Source organism: Sus scrofa, chromosome 6, assembly GCF_000003025.6.
Source record: "Sus scrofa isolate TJ Tabasco breed Duroc chromosome 6, Sscrofa11.1, whole genome shotgun sequence".
In the NCBI taxonomy this organism is placed as follows: Eukaryota; Metazoa; Chordata; class Mammalia; order Artiodactyla; family Suidae; genus Sus; species Sus scrofa.
In genome coordinates, this window is record NC_010448.4 from 37,720,826 (window position 1) to 37,739,324 (window position 18,499).

The 18,499-nt window shown below is 40.5% G+C and overlaps 1 long non-coding RNA gene across 2 annotated transcripts in view; it reads left to right on the forward strand.

The window, feature by feature from the left end:
- The window catches only part of LOC102166340, a 36,771-nt gene continuing 21,207 nt past the window's right edge, over positions 2,936-18,499 (forward strand). The window contains exon 1 of one of the 2 annotated variants that reach the window (XR_002344616.1): positions 2,936-3,500. This is a non-coding gene — a long non-coding RNA (UPF0547 protein C16orf87). The remainder of the gene's footprint in view (positions 3,501-18,499) is intronic. The other variant, XR_002344617.1, reaches the window with a different exon arrangement.

Sequence of the window (18,499 nt, forward strand, 5' to 3'; positions counted from 1 at the left end):
TTTTGTTGTTGAGTTTTTTATTTGTTTGTTTTGTCTTTTTGCCATTTCTTGGGCCACTCCCTCGGCATATGGAGCTAGGGGTCCAATAGGAGCTATAGCTGCCAGACAATGCCACAGTCACAGCAACACAGGATCCAAGCTGCATCTGTGACTTACACCACAGCTCACGGCAACGCCAGATCCCTGACCCACTGAGCAAAGCCAGGGATTGAACCTACATCCTCATGGATACTAGTCGGATTTGTTTCCACTGTGCCACAATGGCCACTCCCAATGCAACCAATTTCTGAATGTTAATCTTTTATCCTGCTACTTTGCTGAATTCATTTATCAGATCAAGTAGTTATTTATTTTTTATTTTTTTGTCTTTTTGCCATTTTCTTGGGCCGCTCCCGTGGCATATGGATGTTCCCAGGCTAGGGGTCTAATTGGAGCTGTAGCCACCGGCCTACACCACAGCCACAGCAACGAGGGATCCAAGCCACGTCTGCAACCTACACCACAGCTCACGGCAATGCCAGATCCTTAACCCACCAAGCAAGGCCAGGGATCAAACCCGAAACCTCATGGTTCTTAGTCGGATTTGTTAACCACTGAGCCACGACGGGAACTCCAAGGATATTTGTATTTTACTATATCAATGGAAGGAAGGAGTGAAACAAAAATTTGTTAGAAAGTTGGGAGAACAGTTTTATGCATTGTACAATAATTATCAATGAAGAGACAATGAATTTTTTTTTTTTTTGTCTTTTGTCTTTTGTTTTTGTTGTTGTTGTTGTTGTTGTTGCTATTTCTTGGGCCGCTCCCACGGCATATGGAGGTTCCCAGGCTAGGGGTTGAATCGGAGCTGTAGCCACCGGCCTACGCCAGAGCCACAGCAACGCTGGATCCGAGCCGCGTCTGCAACCTACACCACAGCTCACAGCAACGCCGGATCGTTAACCCACTGAGCAAGGGCAGGGACCGAACCCGCAACCTCATAGTTCCTAGTCGGATTCGTTAACCACTGCGCCACGACGGGAACTCCGAGACAATGAATTTGACATTGCACATCTGTGAAAAATTAAAATTAAATACTTTATAAATGTGATGGAACAGTTTGATTACATTTTTCCTCAAAAGAAGATCCCTGCATTGAAGAATCATGGATCTGCAATCAATTTCTGTCACTGAAAGATATTTTAAATTCTAACTACTACTTTATGGGATAAATTGCCAGATGTAGCTACAAATGATGACTGAATATAAATTTTTAGAATACATTATCCAGGAGTTCCCGTCATGGCTCAGTGGTTAACAAATCTGACTAGGAACCATGAGGTTGCGGGTTCCATCCCTGGCCTTGCTAAGTGCGTTAAGGATCTGGCATTGCCGTGAGCTGTGGTGTAGGTCGCAGACATGGCTTGGATCTGGTGTTGCTGTGGCCCTGGTGTAGGCCAGCGGCTACAGCTCCGATTAGACACCTAGCTTGGGAACCTTCACATGCCGCAGGAGCGGCCCAAGAAAATGGCAAAAAGACAAATAAAATAAAATAAAACACATTATCAGGAGTTCCCGTTGTGGTGCAGTGGAAATGAATCTGACTAGGAACCTTGAGGTTGTGGGTTGGATGCCTGTCCTCACTCAGTGGGTGAAAGATCCAGCACTGTCATGAGCTGTGGTGTGTAGGTCGCAGACAGGGCTTGGATCTGGCGTTGCTGTGGCTCTGGCGAAGGCTGGCAGCTGTAGTTTGGATTTGACTCCTAGTCTGGTAACCTCCATATGCTGCAAGTGCAGCCCTAAAAAGCAAAAAAAAAAAAACCAAAAAAAACGAAAACAAAACACAAAAAACCCCCAAAACCCCAAACGAACAAAAAACATTATCAGTTCATTTAGACAAAGGTTAAGAGTGAACATGAATTTGCTGAAATTGCTTTAAAATCTAATCTTCCATCCCATTAACATACCTCAATGCAATAGTTTTCCTGCCATGAGAATGCAGAGACATTTTAGATATAAATTTTCCTCCACAAGTGGTGCTTTTATCAATCCAATCTGGTTCAAACAAATGACTAAACAAGAAACAACCTCAATATATAAACATTGTTTACATTCAAAGTGTGCTTACACACATTTAATATATAGAATAGAAATCTGACTCATACCTTTGCTTTTGTTATGACTGTAGAAGAGCCATTGTGTGTAACACATGCTGATAAGCAAATTTTCTCAGAATAAAGTGTGGTTACTTAAATTATTTTCTTTGTTTCTTTCTTTCTTTTTTTTTTTTTTTTTGGTCTTTTTGCCTTTTCTAGGGCCGCTCCTGCAGCATATGGAGGTTCCCAGGCTAGGGGGTCGAATTGGAGCTGTAGCCACCGGCCTACACCACAGCCACAGCAATGCAGGATCAGAGCCGCGTCTGTGACCTACACCACAGCTCATGGCAATGCCAGATCCTTAACCCACTGAGCAAGGCCAGGGATTGAACTTGCAACCTCCTGGTTCCTAGTCAGCTTCGTTAACCACCGCGCCACTATGGGAACTCCTTAAATTATTTTCTTGATATGCTTTTTCTGATTGTTGAAATGCAATTTTATATCCGTCGAATTTCATGTTTAAAAATGAACTTCCATTTTTAATGTATTTTTTACTTCATTTCACAAGTAATTTATTTTTATCTTAGGTACCAGTGAGTGACGAATTAAAAACAAAACTGGTCTTTCACCATAGATAGTAAGTAGCACTGGTCTAGATAGCTAGACTGCTCCTTGAGGACAGGCACTGCATTTTATTCAAATTCGCCTGACAGTGAGACTTAGGAAAATATTACACAAATGAATTTTTTCTTTTTTTTTGGCCACGGTTACAGATGGCATGCAGAAGTTCCTGGGCCCAGTATAGAAATGCACCACTGCAGTGACCAGAGCCACAGCACACAGTTGGATCCTTAACCCGCTGAGCCACCAGGGAACTCCCCAAATGAAAGAGTTTTCAATCCTACAATTCCTCAATGATTAAGCTTGGTAATACTTACTGAATCTTATCAAATGCCCCAAGAGTGTTAAGCACTCTTCCTTCTACCCGCTCTTTCACGCTCCAAGGTAGGCGGCGTGCACAGCACCACGACCTGTCCTACTGGAACATTCTTTGGTCGAGCCCGACGCCCGTTACTGCCGAGCCCCGCCCAAACCACGCCCCCATGCTGGCCGTCGGGCCCGGGGACAGTGTCCGTTGTCGGCGGGACAATCCAGACTGTCCCCTCTCGTGAGAATCTAAGGATTCCAACTGGCTTGAAGAGTGTGTCCCCCGGTCCCTAGGAGCCGGCGAACGCCGGGCCCCGCCCCCTCGATACGCAGGCTCAGTGCGAGCTCGCCACGCTCGCACCCGTCGGACGCTACATGTCGCTGGCGGGGTCGCGGCGGAGGGAGGCCGGGCGGCTGCTGCCAGAGAGGACCGTGTCTGCAACTGGAGCCAAGAAAGTGAAGATGGCCACCAAATCATGCCCGGAATGCGACCAACAGGTGGGCGCCGGGGGCCGGGCACGCCAGCCGGCAGGGCGAGTGCGCGCGGGATGGCGGCAGTTACCGGCGGCGGTTGGCTGTGGGGTCCCGGCGGCCGAGCAAGTGGGCCAGCCCTAGGGGTCGGTGGCCACGGTGGAAGCCCGGAACCGGCTGGGCCTAGAGGGGGTGGGGAGTTGCCGGGGAAACGCCCGGGGCTGCAGCGGTCAGACGGGGCGAGGGTCTTGCTCTGTGGCCGGGACGCGCGAGGGGGGCGTGGGTTTGTCGTGTCCCCGATTCGCCAGGCCGGCTCCAGTGACAAAGGCAGGAGTGTGGCCCAAGTGGGTGAGCACGACCGATTCAGCCCCCTGCTGCTGCTGCGTCGAGAATACCCGATGTGCCCCCCGACTCGGAGTCCGGGCTCCGGGCTCCGAAATCCCCCTCCTGCCACGCAGTGTTGCTTTGTTCCCCTTTCAGTTATATACACTGGACCTCGCAAAACTGTCCCCATCGCGACCTGGGCTCCTGCTTGAATGTGACGAAAAGGGGCTGGAATGTAATAGTTTTAAGTTTTGTAATGCTTTCCTCTTAAACATTAGTAACTTGGTGATATTTATGCTTTCTAATAATTTTCATAACTCCGGTAGTCATTAATTTGGTCTGAATTTCTACACTTAAAAATGCTATTCCCATTAAGCCCTATTTTTCTAGGTGTTCCCCTCTTAAAATGCAGCTTGTTCTTCTAAACTTTTGAAAGATGAATTTGAGTTCCTGTGGTGGCACAGCAGTAGCAACCATGAGGATGCCAGTTCGATCCCTGGCCTCGCTCAGTGGGTTAAGTGATCCGGCTTTGCCAGGAAGTGCCTTTGTAGGTCTCAGAGGCTGCTTGGATCACGCCTTGCAGTGGTTGTGGCGTTAGCTTCCATTCGACCCCTGGCCTGGGAACTTGCATATGCTGAGGGTGCGGCCCTAAAAAGCCAAAAAAAAAAAAGATTAATTTGTCTTTGCTATCTTATGTGGTTTCTTTAACTTTCATATCCGCTTTTGAAATGGAGTTTTAACTAAAGAACAACCCCCCCTTGGCTAAGAAGGCAGCTGCAAGCCTTTCCAGCTCTGCTCATCTCTATACCACCCTTCTTGTAATAATGTAACAACTGTGTGACCCATGTCCAAGCCAGCTGCCCTGCTAATCATGTACCCAACATTGCTTATCAGTTCTGCTTCTGTAACCTTGCTTGCTCACTTTCTTAGGGAGGAACACTGTCTGCTTGGGGATGGGGGGAGGTCTGGGATGCTTACATGGGAAAATCAAGACCTTGTAGTGTATAAAAGTTACGAGAACAAAGACCTGGTGCTCAGACTCTGGAGGTGACGCCTCTGAGCCCGCACAGGTGCTGAATAAACCTTGCTTTTCCATATCTCCCAGTGCTGTTTGTCTCCTTCCACTGCCACGATTTTTGCGGTTTCCGCAACACTTTCTAAACTAAATTCATTTAGTGTAGTGGCTTTACCACCAATACTGGTCTAGTGTTCAGGTAGACATTTCAAACTCAGAAGGGCTCAGCTATGACAGGAAACACTGCTTGTGATTAGAACAGCATCAGAATTGTGGTAAGGACCCTCACAGCATTCCAGGGGCTTTCTCTGCTTCCCCAAATGACAGCTAGGATGTTAAAGAAACAACCATGCCAGTTGCTTAGAAATTTCATGTTTCTTGGCCCATGAGCATGGCCTTAGGGTTTTGCAGAGAAGGGAAGTCCCAAGCTGTGGCTTCTTACCAGGTGCTTTCCAGTCCAGATGCCAACAAGGAATCACTTTTATCATAAGCAATATTGCCTAGTAACACTGCTGACATTCCATCTTTAGCTCATTGATGGGATGGTAGTAATAAAAGGTTAACCAAAGGTATTTTTTTTATGAAGATGTTTTGTTAACCTTTTACTAAACAGTAAATTTTTTATACTGATTCCTGTATATAATTTGATTATTCTTAACTAGAACAAGTAAAGTTCATTTGAAACTCCCTCAGGATTTCTCTTTTGGTGCAGCAGGTTAAGGATCATTGTCACTGTGGCAGCTTTGGTTGCTGCTGTGGCGAGGGTTTGATCTGGCCCTGGAACTTTCATGTGCCAGGGGCATGCCAAAACAAAAATAAAACAAAACGCCCTTAGTTAAAACAATTTGTAAGACATCTTTTATGTCAAAATGCAGACCTTAATGTGTGTTTCTTTTCAAAATAATTACCTCTCTTTTTACTTTCCCTCCCTCAGCAGGAGAAATCTCCTGACTCTACTTTCGATCAGCAGTGTTTTGTTTCCACTGTACAGGTTTTGTACGTCTTTGTTAAATTTATGAGTTTAATTTTTGTTTGTTCCTGTAAATGGAATTGCTTTGACATTTTCATCTTATCAATGTTCATTAATTATAGGTATACAATTAATTTTTTTATTGTGGTAAAAACATAAAATTCATGATTTAAACCATTTTAAAGTGTATACTTCAGTCACATTAATACATTCACAGTGTAGTACAACCATAATCACTGTCTAATTCCAGAACATTTTCATAATCCCCTATACTCCATTAAGGAGGATAGACTTTTTATTTATTTATTTTTTGTCTTTTTTGCCTTTTCTAGCTAGGGCCGCTCCCTCAGCATATGGAGGTTCCCAGGCTAGGGGTCTAATCGGAGCTGTAGCTGCCAGACTATGCCAGAGCCACAGCAACGCAGGATCTGAGCCGCGTCTGCAACCTACACCACAGCTCACCACAATGCTGGATCCTTATCCCACTGAGCGAGGCCAGGGATGGAACCCGCAACCTCATGGTTCCTAGTCAGGTTTGTTAACCACTGAGCCACGATGGACACTCCTAATTCCAGAACAAAATGAGACTATGTTTTCATTAAGCAGTCCCTGATTCACTCTCCTTCTAGCTCCTAGTGACTATTAATTTGTTTTCTGTTCCTGTGGATTTGCCTGTTCTTGATATTTCATATAAATGAAGTCATACAATATGTGTCCTTTGATATCTGACTTCATTCATTTAGCTTATCCTTGTTGTACCATATATCAGTACTTCATTTGTTTTTATGGCCAAATGACATTCCATTGTGTGGATGTATCACATTTTGTTAATCTGTTTATCAGTCATGGACATTTTGGTGGTTTCCACCTTTTGGTTATAGTGTTACTACTATGGATATTCACGTACAAGTTTGTATTTTAACATCTGTTCATTTATTATATTCATGTGAGGAGAACTGCATGGTCATATCATAGTTATGTGCTTAACTTACTGAAGAACTGGCAAACTGTCTTCCATGGGAGTTGCTGCATTTTACATTTCCACTAGCATTGCATGAAGGTTCTAATTTTCTCATACCCTCATGCACACTTGTTTTTATTTTAAAAAAAATCAGTATAGTTACACACACACAAGAAAATCTCTTTCATGTTTGAAAAGCTTTTAAGATGCAGTATTGGCTCTTTGCAGCCATGACCAGACCTGTCAGTTCCTCAACGAAGAGCATGCTGGGAGGATGGAGGAGAAAAGCAGATACCAGGATGTATTCCCATTTCTGGAGGGTCCTCTGGAATGTAATTTCCTAGAGCTTGTTATTAATTAATTCAAGTATTTATTAACACTTGCTCTGTGTCAGAGGCTCTGTGTTCAGGAAATAAAGCAGTGAATAAAAGAGACAAAATATCCCTTCCTCCTGGGGTGGGGGTGGGGAATTAGAATAGTGGATCCTAGTGCATGTAAAATGGGATGTCACTGTGATTTTGATTTGCATTTCCCTAATAATTAAAGACATTTGAACATCTTTTCATGTGCTTTTTGGTCATTTATTTATCTTCCTTGGAGAAATGTCTGTTCAGGTTCATTGCCCCCCCCCCTTTTTCTTCTTATGGCTGAGCTTGAGGCATGTGAAATTTCCCAGGCCAGGGGTCAGACCCTCACCATAGCTGTGACCAGAGCAGATTCAGTGACACTGCCAGATTCTTAACCCACTGTGCCACAAAGGAACTTCTAGTTGCCCATTTTTAATTGAGTTGTTCATTGGGTTGGTTTTATTGTGTGAGTTCTAAGGTTTTGTGTGTTCTGGATACAGGGGCCTTATCAGATATATGATTTGCAAATATTTGCAAAAGCCCATTCTGTGGGTTGTCTTTTCACTCTTTTGATAGCACCCTTTGATGCACAAAAGTTTTTCATTTTGACCTAGTCCACATACACATTTCTTTTGTTGCTTGTGCTTTTGGTGTCATAACAAAAAAGCTATTGCCAAACTCACAGTCATGAAGATTTACCCCTTTTTTCATCTAAAGAGTTGTGTAGTTTTTGGTTTTGTTTTTTTAAATTTGGGTTATATAGTTTGAGTTGTTATATTTATGTCTTTGATTCATTTTGAGTTAATTTTGTATATGGTGTGAGATAAGGGTTCAGCTTCATTCTTTTGTATGTGGATGTCCTGCTGTTCCAGTGCCTTTAGTTGAAGAGACTATTCTTTCTTCATTGAATGGCCTTGGCACCATTGTTGAAAATCAGTCGACAGTAGATTTTTTTGGACTCTCGATTCTATTCCATTGATTTATATGTCTGTTCTTTTTTTTAATTTTATTTTTAGGGCTGCACCCACAGCATATGGAAGTTCCAGGCAAGGGGTTGAATCAGAGCCTCAGCTGCCAGTCTATGCCACAACCACAGCCGTGCCAGATCCAAGGTGCATCTGCTATCTACACCACAGTTCACAGCATCATCGGATCCTTAACCCATTGAGTGAGGCCAGGGATCAAACTCACATCCTCATGGATACTGCTTTGGTTTGTTTCTGCTGCACCACAGCGGGAACTCCCTCTATGTCTATTCTTACTCCAACACTGCAATGTTTTGGTTTTCTTTTTTCACTGATGCACAGCACTTTTAAAAGACTTTTTTTTTTTAAAAAAAAAAATTGAAGTATAGTTGATTTACAATGTTGTTTTAGGTATACAGTAAAGTGATTCATTTATATGCATATTTATATTTTACACATATTCTATATTCTATATTCTGCCTCCATGGCCTAGGATGGTTCCTGGGCCAGGGATTGAATCTGAGCCAAAGCTGTTACCTATGCCATGGCTGCAGCAACATGAGATCCTTAACCCACTGTGCTGGGCAGGGGACTCCACAGAGACAAGCCAGCTCATTAACCCACTGCACTACAGCGGGAACTCCTTTATGTCTTCTTTGGGAAAATGTCTAAGTCTTCTGCTAATTTTTTGTATAACCTTTAAGAATTGTGAATTACTATATTGTACACTTGTAACATACAGCATTGTACATCAACTGTATACTTCAATTAAAAATTTAAAGTATAACTGGCATATAATGTTGTGTTAGTTATATATGTATTAGTTTTAACTTATTAGTTTCAGGTGTACAATGTAATGATTTCATGCTTGTTTTTATTGTAAAATGGTCTCACAGTAAGACTTTATTTATTTATTTTTATTTTAGGGATACACCCTTGGCATATGGAGGTTTCCAGGCTAAGGGTCAGATTTGAGCTGTAGCTTCCAGCCTATACCACGGCTCCTGGCAGTGCCGGATCCTTAACCCACTGAGCGAGGCCAGGGATCAAATCTGCATCCTCGTGGATATTAGTCAGATTCGTTTCCGCTGAGCCACGACGGGAACTCCAAGATTTTATTTATAGGAGTTTTAGATTCACAGCAAAACTGAGAAGAGGGTGCAGAGATTTTCTACGCATCCTCTGTCCCATATCAGCATCCTATCCGGATCTGTGTATCCTGCCCTCAGGCATAGTCTCCCCCATATCAGCATCCTTCACCAAAGTGGTAAATTTTTTTAAATCGACGAGCCTACATCGACACAAAGTTGTCACCCAGTGTCTGTAGTTTTACTTTATGGTTCACTCTTGGTGTTGTACCTTCGGTGTGTGGACAAATATGTAATGAAATGTCTCCACCATTACAGTATCACTGAGTATTTTCACTGCCCTAAAAATACTCTGTGCTTTGCCTGTTCATTCCTCCCTCCCTCTAACCTCTGGCAACCGCTGATCTATTTACTAATTTCCATAGTTGGGCCTTTTCCCAGAATGTCATATAATTGAAATCATGCAGTGTGTAACCTTTTCAGATTGGTTTCTTCCACTTAGTAATACACATTTTAGCTTCCTCCATGTCTCTCCAGGGCTTGATAGCCCCCTTTTTTTTTTCTTTTTGAAGCCCTGAATAATATTACATTATCTGGAAGTTGCAGTTTGCTTCTTTATTTATCTATTTATCTTTATTTGTCTAGATTCTGGTTTTTGTTTGTTTGTTTTTTGCATGTGGATGTCCAATTCTAACTGAGGGACCTCCTGATTGTGTCCAAGTTTTGGCAATTATGAATTAAGCTGCTATAAACTTTGTAGATTTTTGTGTGACTGTAAGTTTTCAGCTTTTTGAGGTAAATATCAGGGAGCATGATTGCTGGATCATAAGATGAGTATGTTAAGTTGTATATGAAACTGTCGAACTGTCTTCCAAAGTAGCATTTTGCATTCCCTCCAGCAACAAATGAGATTTCCTGTTGCTTCACATCCTTGTCAACCTTTGGTTTTGTCAGTGTTCCAGATTTTGGCCATTCTAAGATGTGGAGCATCTTTTCATATGCTCGTATACTGTCTGTGTATCTCTTTGGAGAGATGTCTTTTAAGGTCTTTGGTCCATTATTTTTTAAATTGGGTTGTTTATTTTCTTATTTTGTGTTTTAAGAGTTCTTTGTATATTTTGGATAGCAGTCCTTTATCAGATATTTTTTTACAAATCTTTTTTCCCAGTCTGTGGCTTGGTCTTTTCATTTTCTTAACAGTGTCTTCTGCAGAGCAGAAATTTTTAATTTTAATGAAGTCCAGCTTATCGGTCCTTTCTTTGGTGTCATATTTAAAAAGCCAATACCAAACCCAGAGCCATCTTGATTTTCTCTTATGTTATCTTTTAGGAATTTTATATTTTTGTGTTTTACATGTAGGTCTGTGATCCATTTTGAGCTAATTTTTGTGGAGGACCTAAGATCTGTGTCTAGATTCTGGTTTTTGTTTGTTTGTTTTTTGCATGTGGATGTCCAATTCTAACACCATTTGTTGCAAAGTCTGTCTTTGCTTCATTATATTGCCTTTGCTCCTTTATCAAAGATCAGTTTACTAATTTATGTGTGTATATTTCTGGGTTCTTTATTTTTGTTCCATTGATTGTTCTTTCACCAATACCATACTGTTTTAATTACTGTAGCGTTATAGTAAGTTTCCAACTTTTTTTCTTCTTACATTTTGGGTTGGTTATTCTGGGTCTTTTGCCTGTCCATATAAAGTTTAGAATCTGTTTGTCAATATCCAGAAAATAACTTGATGGGCTATTTTTTTGCTTTGCTTTTTAGGGCCGCACCCAGGGCATATGGAGGTTCCCAGGCTAGAGGTCCAATCAGAGCTACAGCTGCCAGCCTACACCACAGCCACAGCAACACGAGATCCGAGCCACGTCTGTGACCTACACCACAGCTCATGGCAACAACGGATCCTTAACCCACTGAGAGAGGCCAGGGATTAAAGCTGCATCCTTGTGTATCCTAGTCAGGTTCGTTAACCACTGAGCCATGAAGGGAACTCCTTGATGGGCTTTTAATTGGAATTGTATTGAATCTTTAGATCAATTGGGAAGAACTGACATTTTTTTTTTTTTTTTTTTTTTTTTGCTTTTTAGGGTCACACCCTTGGCACATATGGAGGTTCCCAGGCTAGGGGTCTAATCTCAGCTACAGCTGCTGGCCTATGCCATAGCCACAGCAACCTCAGATCTGAGCCGAGTCTGTGACCTACACCATAGCTCATGGCATAGCTTATGAACCTGTGTCCTCATGGATCCTAGTCAGATTTGTTTCCACTGCGCCACGACAGGAACTCCCAGTCTGCCTATTCATGAACGTGAAATATCAATTTCTTTGATTTTGTTCATTAGAGTTGTGTAGTTCCCCTCATATGGATCTTGTACATATTTTATTGGATTTATACTTACATATTCAAATTTTTTTTGTTTGGTGTGCTAATATAAATGGTATTGTGCTTTTAATTTTAAATTCCATGTATTCATTGCTGGGATATAGGAAAGCAGTGGCTTTTTGTATTAACCTGGTGTCCTGCATCTTGTTACAGTAGCTTATTTCAAGAGATTTTTGGTTGATTCATTTGGATTTCTACATAGACAATCATCTCTTTTGCAAAACAGACAAGCTTTTTCTTCCTTCCTAATAAGTATACCCTTTATTTCCTTTTCTTGTTTTACTGCATTAGCTGGGACTTCCAGTATGATGTTGAAAAGGAGTGGTAATAGGGAACATCTTTGTCTTGTTCTCATCTCAGTGGGAATGCTTATTGGTTCTCACCATTAAATATTATGTTACCTGTACTAAAGTTGAGGAAGTTCCCCTCTATTCTTTATTTATAGAAAACTTTGTTCTAAACAGCCACACCTCTGGAAGTTCCTGGACCAGGGATTGATTCCAAGCCACAGTGGCCGCAATAATGGATTCTTTAACCCAGCTGTACCAGGCGTGGGACTGAACCTGTGCCTCTACAGCAACCTGATCTGCTGCACTCAGATCCTTAACCTACTGTGCCACAGCAGGAACTCCTTACAGAAACTTTTATCATGAATGGGTGTTGGATTTTTGTCAGATTCTTGTGATATCCGTTGTTACTTCTCCTTTTTCATTTCTAATTTTATTGATTTGAGTCTTCTTTTTTTTTCTTGATAAATCTGGCTAAGGTTTATCAATTTTGTTGATCTTTTCAAAGAACCAGCTTTTTGTTTCATTGATCTTTTCTATGGTTTTCTTTGTTTCTATTTCATTGTTTTCTGCTCTGATCTTTATGATTTCTTTCCTTCTGCTAACTTTAGGTCTTGTCTGTTCTCCTCTCTCTAGCTGCTTTAGATGTAAAGCTAGGTTGTTTATTTGAGCTTTTTCTTGTTTCCTGAGGTAGGCTTGTATTGCTATAAACTTTCCTCTTAGAACAGCTTTTGCTGCATCCCATAGGTTTTGGAGTGTCGTATCTTTGTTGTCATTTGCTTCTAGGTATTTTTAAATTGCCTCTTTGATTTCTTCAGAGATCCATTGATTGTTTTGTACTATGTTGTTTAGTCTCCATGTGTTTGGGTTTTTTACAGTTTTTTTCTTGTTGTTGATTTCCAGTCACATAGCATTGTGGTCAGAAAAGATGCTTGATATGATTTCAATTTTCTTAGTTACTGAGGCTTGATTTGTAGCCCAGGATGTGATCAATCTTAGAGAATGCTCCATGTGCACTTGAGAAGAATGTGTATTATGTTGCTTTTGGATGGAATGTCCTTTAAATATCTGTTGAGTCCATCTGGTCTAATGCTTCATTCAGGGCCTGTGTTTCCTTATTAATTTTCTGTCTGGATGATCTGTCCATTGCTGTAAGTGGGGTGTTAAAAGTCCCTCACTATTATTGTGTTATTGCTGATTTGTCCTTTTAAGGTTGTTACAGTTGCCTTATATATTGTGGTGAACCTATGTTGGGTGCATAGATATTTAAAATTGTTATATCTTCTTCTTGGATTAATCCTTTGATCATTCATGTAGTGTCCTTCCTTGTCTCTTAAAATATTTTTCATTTTAAGGTCTATTTTGTGTGGTATGAGCATTGCCACTCCATCTTTCTTTTGATTCCCGTTTGCATGGAGTATTTTCTTCCATCCTCTCACTTTCAATTTGTGTATGTCCCTAGGAGTAAAGTGGGTCCCTTGAGGGCAGCATATATATAGGTCTCGTTTTTGTATCCATTCAGCCAGTCTTTTCTTTTGGTTGGGGCGTTTAGTCCATTAACATTTAAGGTAATTATTGATATGTATGTTCTTATTGCCATTTTATTAATTGTTTTGGATTTGTTTTTGTTGCTCTTTTTTCTTCCCTTCTTCTCTTGTTCTCTCCTCTTCTGGTTTGATGACTATCTTTAGTGTTCTATTTGAGTTGATTTTTCCTATTTCTTGGTGTATCAACTGTAGATTTTTGTTTGCAGTTGCCCTGAAGTTTCAATATAGGAGTATATATATATATATGTATATATGAGATTGTTTTAAGTTGTTGGTCTCTTAATTGCAAGTGCATCTCCAGTGTCCTGCATTTGTACCCTTCTCTTCTCACAATTTCTGATTTTGGTAGCACAATTGTGCATGGATGATTTTGTATCTTTACTGTATATATGCCTTTCCTGGTGAGTCTTGTCATTTGTGGTATTTTTGTTTCTGGTTGTGACTTTACTTTTCTGCCTAGAGAAGTTCTTTTAGTATTTGTTGTAAAGCTGGTTTAGTGGTGCTGAATTCTCGTAGCTTTTGCTTATCTGTAAATGTCAGATTCTTTTTCTTCATCTTTAGACATACCTCATTTTATTGCACTTCACTTTATTGCACTTTGGAGGTACTGGATTTTTTACAAAATGAAGTTTTGTGGCAACCTTGCCTTGGGCAAGTCTATCAGTGCCACTTTTCCAATAGCTTCATTTTTTATTTAAGGTATGTGCATTATTTTAGATATAATGCTATTACATACTTAATAAACTATAGTGTAAACATTATTTTAAACACACTGGGAAACCAGTAAAAAAGTTGTTTTACTCACTTTACTGCAGTATTCACTTTATTCCAGTTATCTGGAACTAGAACTGCAATATCTTAGAGATATGCCTGTTTCAATATGATCATGTGATTTTTCTTTAGTCTATTAATGTGATAGATTACATTAGATGAGTGTTTTTTAAATTTTTTAAAATTTTATTTTATTTTTATTGGCTGTGCCCATAGCATGCAGAAGTTATTGGGCCAGGGATTGTACTCGCGCCACCACTTTTTTTTTTCATCACTCTCAGAAGTTTCTGTGCCAGCGACTGAATCTGAGCCACTGCTACAACCTATGCCACAGCTGCAGCAGTGCCAGATCCTTAATCTACTGGGCTGGGCTGGGGATCAAACCCTGGCCTCAGCAGAGGCTTGAACCACTGTAGAGACAATGATTTTTTAATTAATCAGCCTTTCATAGCTGAGATAAATCCCACTTGGTTGTGGTATATAATTTTTTCTCTTACATTGTTGGATTCCATTTGCTAATATTTTGATTTTTCTTTATTTTCTGTTTTATTTTTCATTGATTTCCTCTTTTTATTATTTTCTTCTTTCTACTTGATTTTAATTTGCTCTTATTTATGGAGCTTCATGAAGAAAATTACCTTTAGACCTTTTCTAATACAGTTGTTTAAAGTTACAGTTCTCTCTGGACACTGGTTAACTGCATCCCATAAATTTTGATATGTTGTTTTTTCATTAGCATTCAGCTTATAATTTTTTTTTTTTTTTTTTTGTCTTTTTGCTATTTCTTGGGCTGCTCCTGTGGCATGTGGAGGTTCCCAGACTAGGGGTTGAATCAGAGCTGTAGCCACCAGCCTATGCCAGAGCCACAGCAATGCGGGATCCGAGCCGCGTCTGCAACCTACACCACAGCTCACGGCAACGCCGGATCGTTAACCCACTGAGCAAGGGCAGGGACCGAACCCTCAACCTCATGGTTCCTAGTCGGATTCGTTAACCACTTCGCCACGATGGGAACTCCATCATTAGCATTCAGCTTATAATTTTTCTAATCTCCCTTTTGATTTCTTCTTTCACCTGTTTTTTTAATTATGGATATATAGTGTTTTCTACATAACTTATTTTTAATTGATTTTCAATTCTTTTGTGGTCAGATAACATCTCTTGAAGATTTCAGCCTTTTAAAATCTGTAAGAATTGGAGTGACCATTGTGGCTTGGATCTGGTGTTGCTGTGGCTGGGAGCTGAAGCTCCGATTTGACCCCTAACCTGGGAACTTCCATATGCCACAGATGCGGCCATAAAAAGCAAAAAACAAACAAAAAACAAAAGACCATTATATGGTCCACCTAGGTGACTGTTTCTTGTGTATTTGAAAAGAGTGTATATGCTTTCAGCTGTTAGGTTTTGTGTTCTGTAGGTTTCTGTAATGTTAAAGTGGTTGATATCATCATTCAGATATCTGTACTAAATTTTTTGTCTAGTTCTAAAAGTTTCTGAGAGAAGTGGTAGAAATACCCAGTTTTGATTTTGAATTGGACTGTTTCTCTTTTTAGTACTCCCAATGTTTGTTTCATATATTTTGAAGCTCTACTATTAAGCATTTATACATTTATAATTTTGTATCTTCCTAATATATTGGCCTTCCTGTTATTAAATGTCTTTTTGTCTCTAGTATATGCTGCTTATCTTGAAATTTGCTTTGTCTGACTTTATTGCAGCCAATCTAACTTTTGTATACTTGTTGTTCACATGGTTGAGTAGAAAAACTCAACTTCTCCTTCTTCCTCTCACATTACTGCCACACTCACAACACTTAAAAAGTTTTTTTGTTTGTTTGTGTTTTGTTTTTTGGTCATGCCAGTGGCATGAGGAAATTCCAGGGCCAGGGAGTGAACCTGAGTCACAGCAGTGACAATGCTGGATCCTTAACGTGCCGAGCTACTAAGGAACTCCTTACAACACTTTTGACACCAGATGTGTAGGGGTTTTTCCTATACCAAGCAATTCCCTGAGACCAGCTAGATGTCCTGCAGTTTAATTCAGTTCTAACACTCTACCCCAGGTTACTCACAACTTCTGTCCAACTTGGCTACAAATCCCATGACCTCCTCCTCCTTAGATTAGATTATTTGCTACACTAGCTCACAAACCTCAGGGAAACACTTCATTATACAGGATATGTTAAAAAGATAACAGAAGAACAGGCAGATGAAGAGTTACATAGGGCGAGGTCTGGGAGGGCCTGAGCAAGGCGCTTCTATTCCCATAGAGTTAGGATGTGTCACTTTCCCAGTACTTGGATGTGTTGACCAAACTGGAAGTTCTCTGAACCCCGTACTTCGGGAGTTTTATGCAGGTTCCATCACATAGACATGATAGATCATTGACTCCACTTCCTTCTCTGGAGAATTGGGGGAGTGGGCTGAACGTTAATTTCTAGTCATGGCTTGGTCTTTCTGGTGATTAACCCCCATCCTGGAGGCTACCAGGAGTCACCTCATGAGAACAACAACAAAAAAAAGACACTTCTATCAACCAGGAAATTCCAAGAGATTTAGGAGTTCTGTGTTAGAAACTGGGATTAAAGATCAAAAATTAGAACAAAAGATGCTCCTAATACATTCATCACTTAGGGAATTACAAGCATTTTAGGAGCTCCCTCTCAGGAACTGGTGAGGGTGGATGGGTAGGAGGACCAATATATTTTTTTCTGTTATCTCATGATGGTATATCTTTTTTCTTTCTTTTTTCCTTTAGACTTTTTTTTTTGTATTTAACATGTGTTTCTTGCAAACAGCTTAGTGTTGGTTTTGCTTTGTTACCCATCTGACAGTGTCTGCCTTTTGATTGGATAATTAATCCATTTATATATTTGCATTTAAAATTTTTTTTTTTTTTTTTTTTGCTGTTTGTTTTGTCTCATCAGCTTTTTTTTTTTTTTTTTTTTTTTTTTTTGTCTTTCGTCTTTTTTTAAAGCCGCACCTGCGGCATATGGAAGTTCCCAGGCTAGAGGTTGAATCAGAGCTGTTGCCGCCAGCCTATGCCAGAGCCACAGCAGCGCCGGATCCAAGCTGTGTCTGCAACTTACACCATAGCTCTCGGCAACGGCAACGCTGGATCCTTAACCCACTGAGTGAGGCCAGGGATCGAACCTGCAACCTCATGGTTCCTAGTTGGATTCGTTTCCACTATACCACAATGGGAACTCTAACTCCCAGCTTTTTATCTTATGTTTGTCTTTTTCTTCTCTGTTTTGTCTTAGTCACATGTTTTTGATATTATGTTTTGATTCCTCTATTGGCCTTTTACCTTTATTTTTGTATGTGTGATTGCTGTAGAAATTACATTATGTAACAAAATAATTTATTGCAATCTTTTAAGAGACAATATCGGATTATTTCAGGAAAAATATAGGGAGTTTTCAACTATCTAGTTCCCTTTACTTCTCCTAACCTTTGTGCTATAATTAGAGTGATCAGCTTATCTCCTGTTTGCCTGGGAATTTCCTGGTTTTAGCACTGAAAGTTCTGTGTTTGGGCAACTGCCTTAGTCCTGGAAAAACTGGAAAGATTGTTTCATCTCTGCTGTTGTTATTATCTTTGTTACATCTATAAATGTTGTAAATTCAACAATATAGTGTTATAGTTTTTGTTTTAAGTCAGAAGCGGGCAAAATAATATGGCTTCCATGCCAAATCTGGCTCCTAGGCCTGTTTTTGTAGGAACCACAAATTAAAAATGCTTTTTTGCATTTTTTATTTTAAGATTGAGTTTTTTGCATTTCTGAAGAATTGCTAAGAAAAAGGAAAAAGAAAAACATGAGACACAAATAGCTATGTGACTCACAAGCCAAAAATATTTACTAATTTCGGCTGGCCCTTTTAAAAAAACTCATATATGTCTATAAAAAAATTAATATAAACACACATATTTATTTATTTATTGCCTTTTAGGGCCACACCTGTGGCATATGGAAGTTCCCAGGCTAGGGGTTGAACTGGAGCTACAGCTGCCAGCCTACACCACAGTCATAGCAACATGGGATCTGAGCCACATCTGAAACCTACACCACAGCTCATGGCAATGCCATATCCTTAACCCACTGAGCAAGGCCAGGGTTTGAACCCGCATCCTCATGGATACTAGTTGATTCATTTCAGCTGTGCCACACGGGAACTCCCCAAACTCTTTTTTTTTTTTTTTTTTGCTTTTTAGGGCTGAACTAGTGGCATGTGAAGGTTCCCAGGCTAGGGGTCGAATCAGAGCTATAGCTGCCGGCCTACACCACAGCCACAGCAACGTCAGATCCAAGCTGCATCTGCAACCTACACCACAGCTCTCGGCAACGCTGGATCCTTGACCCCCTGAG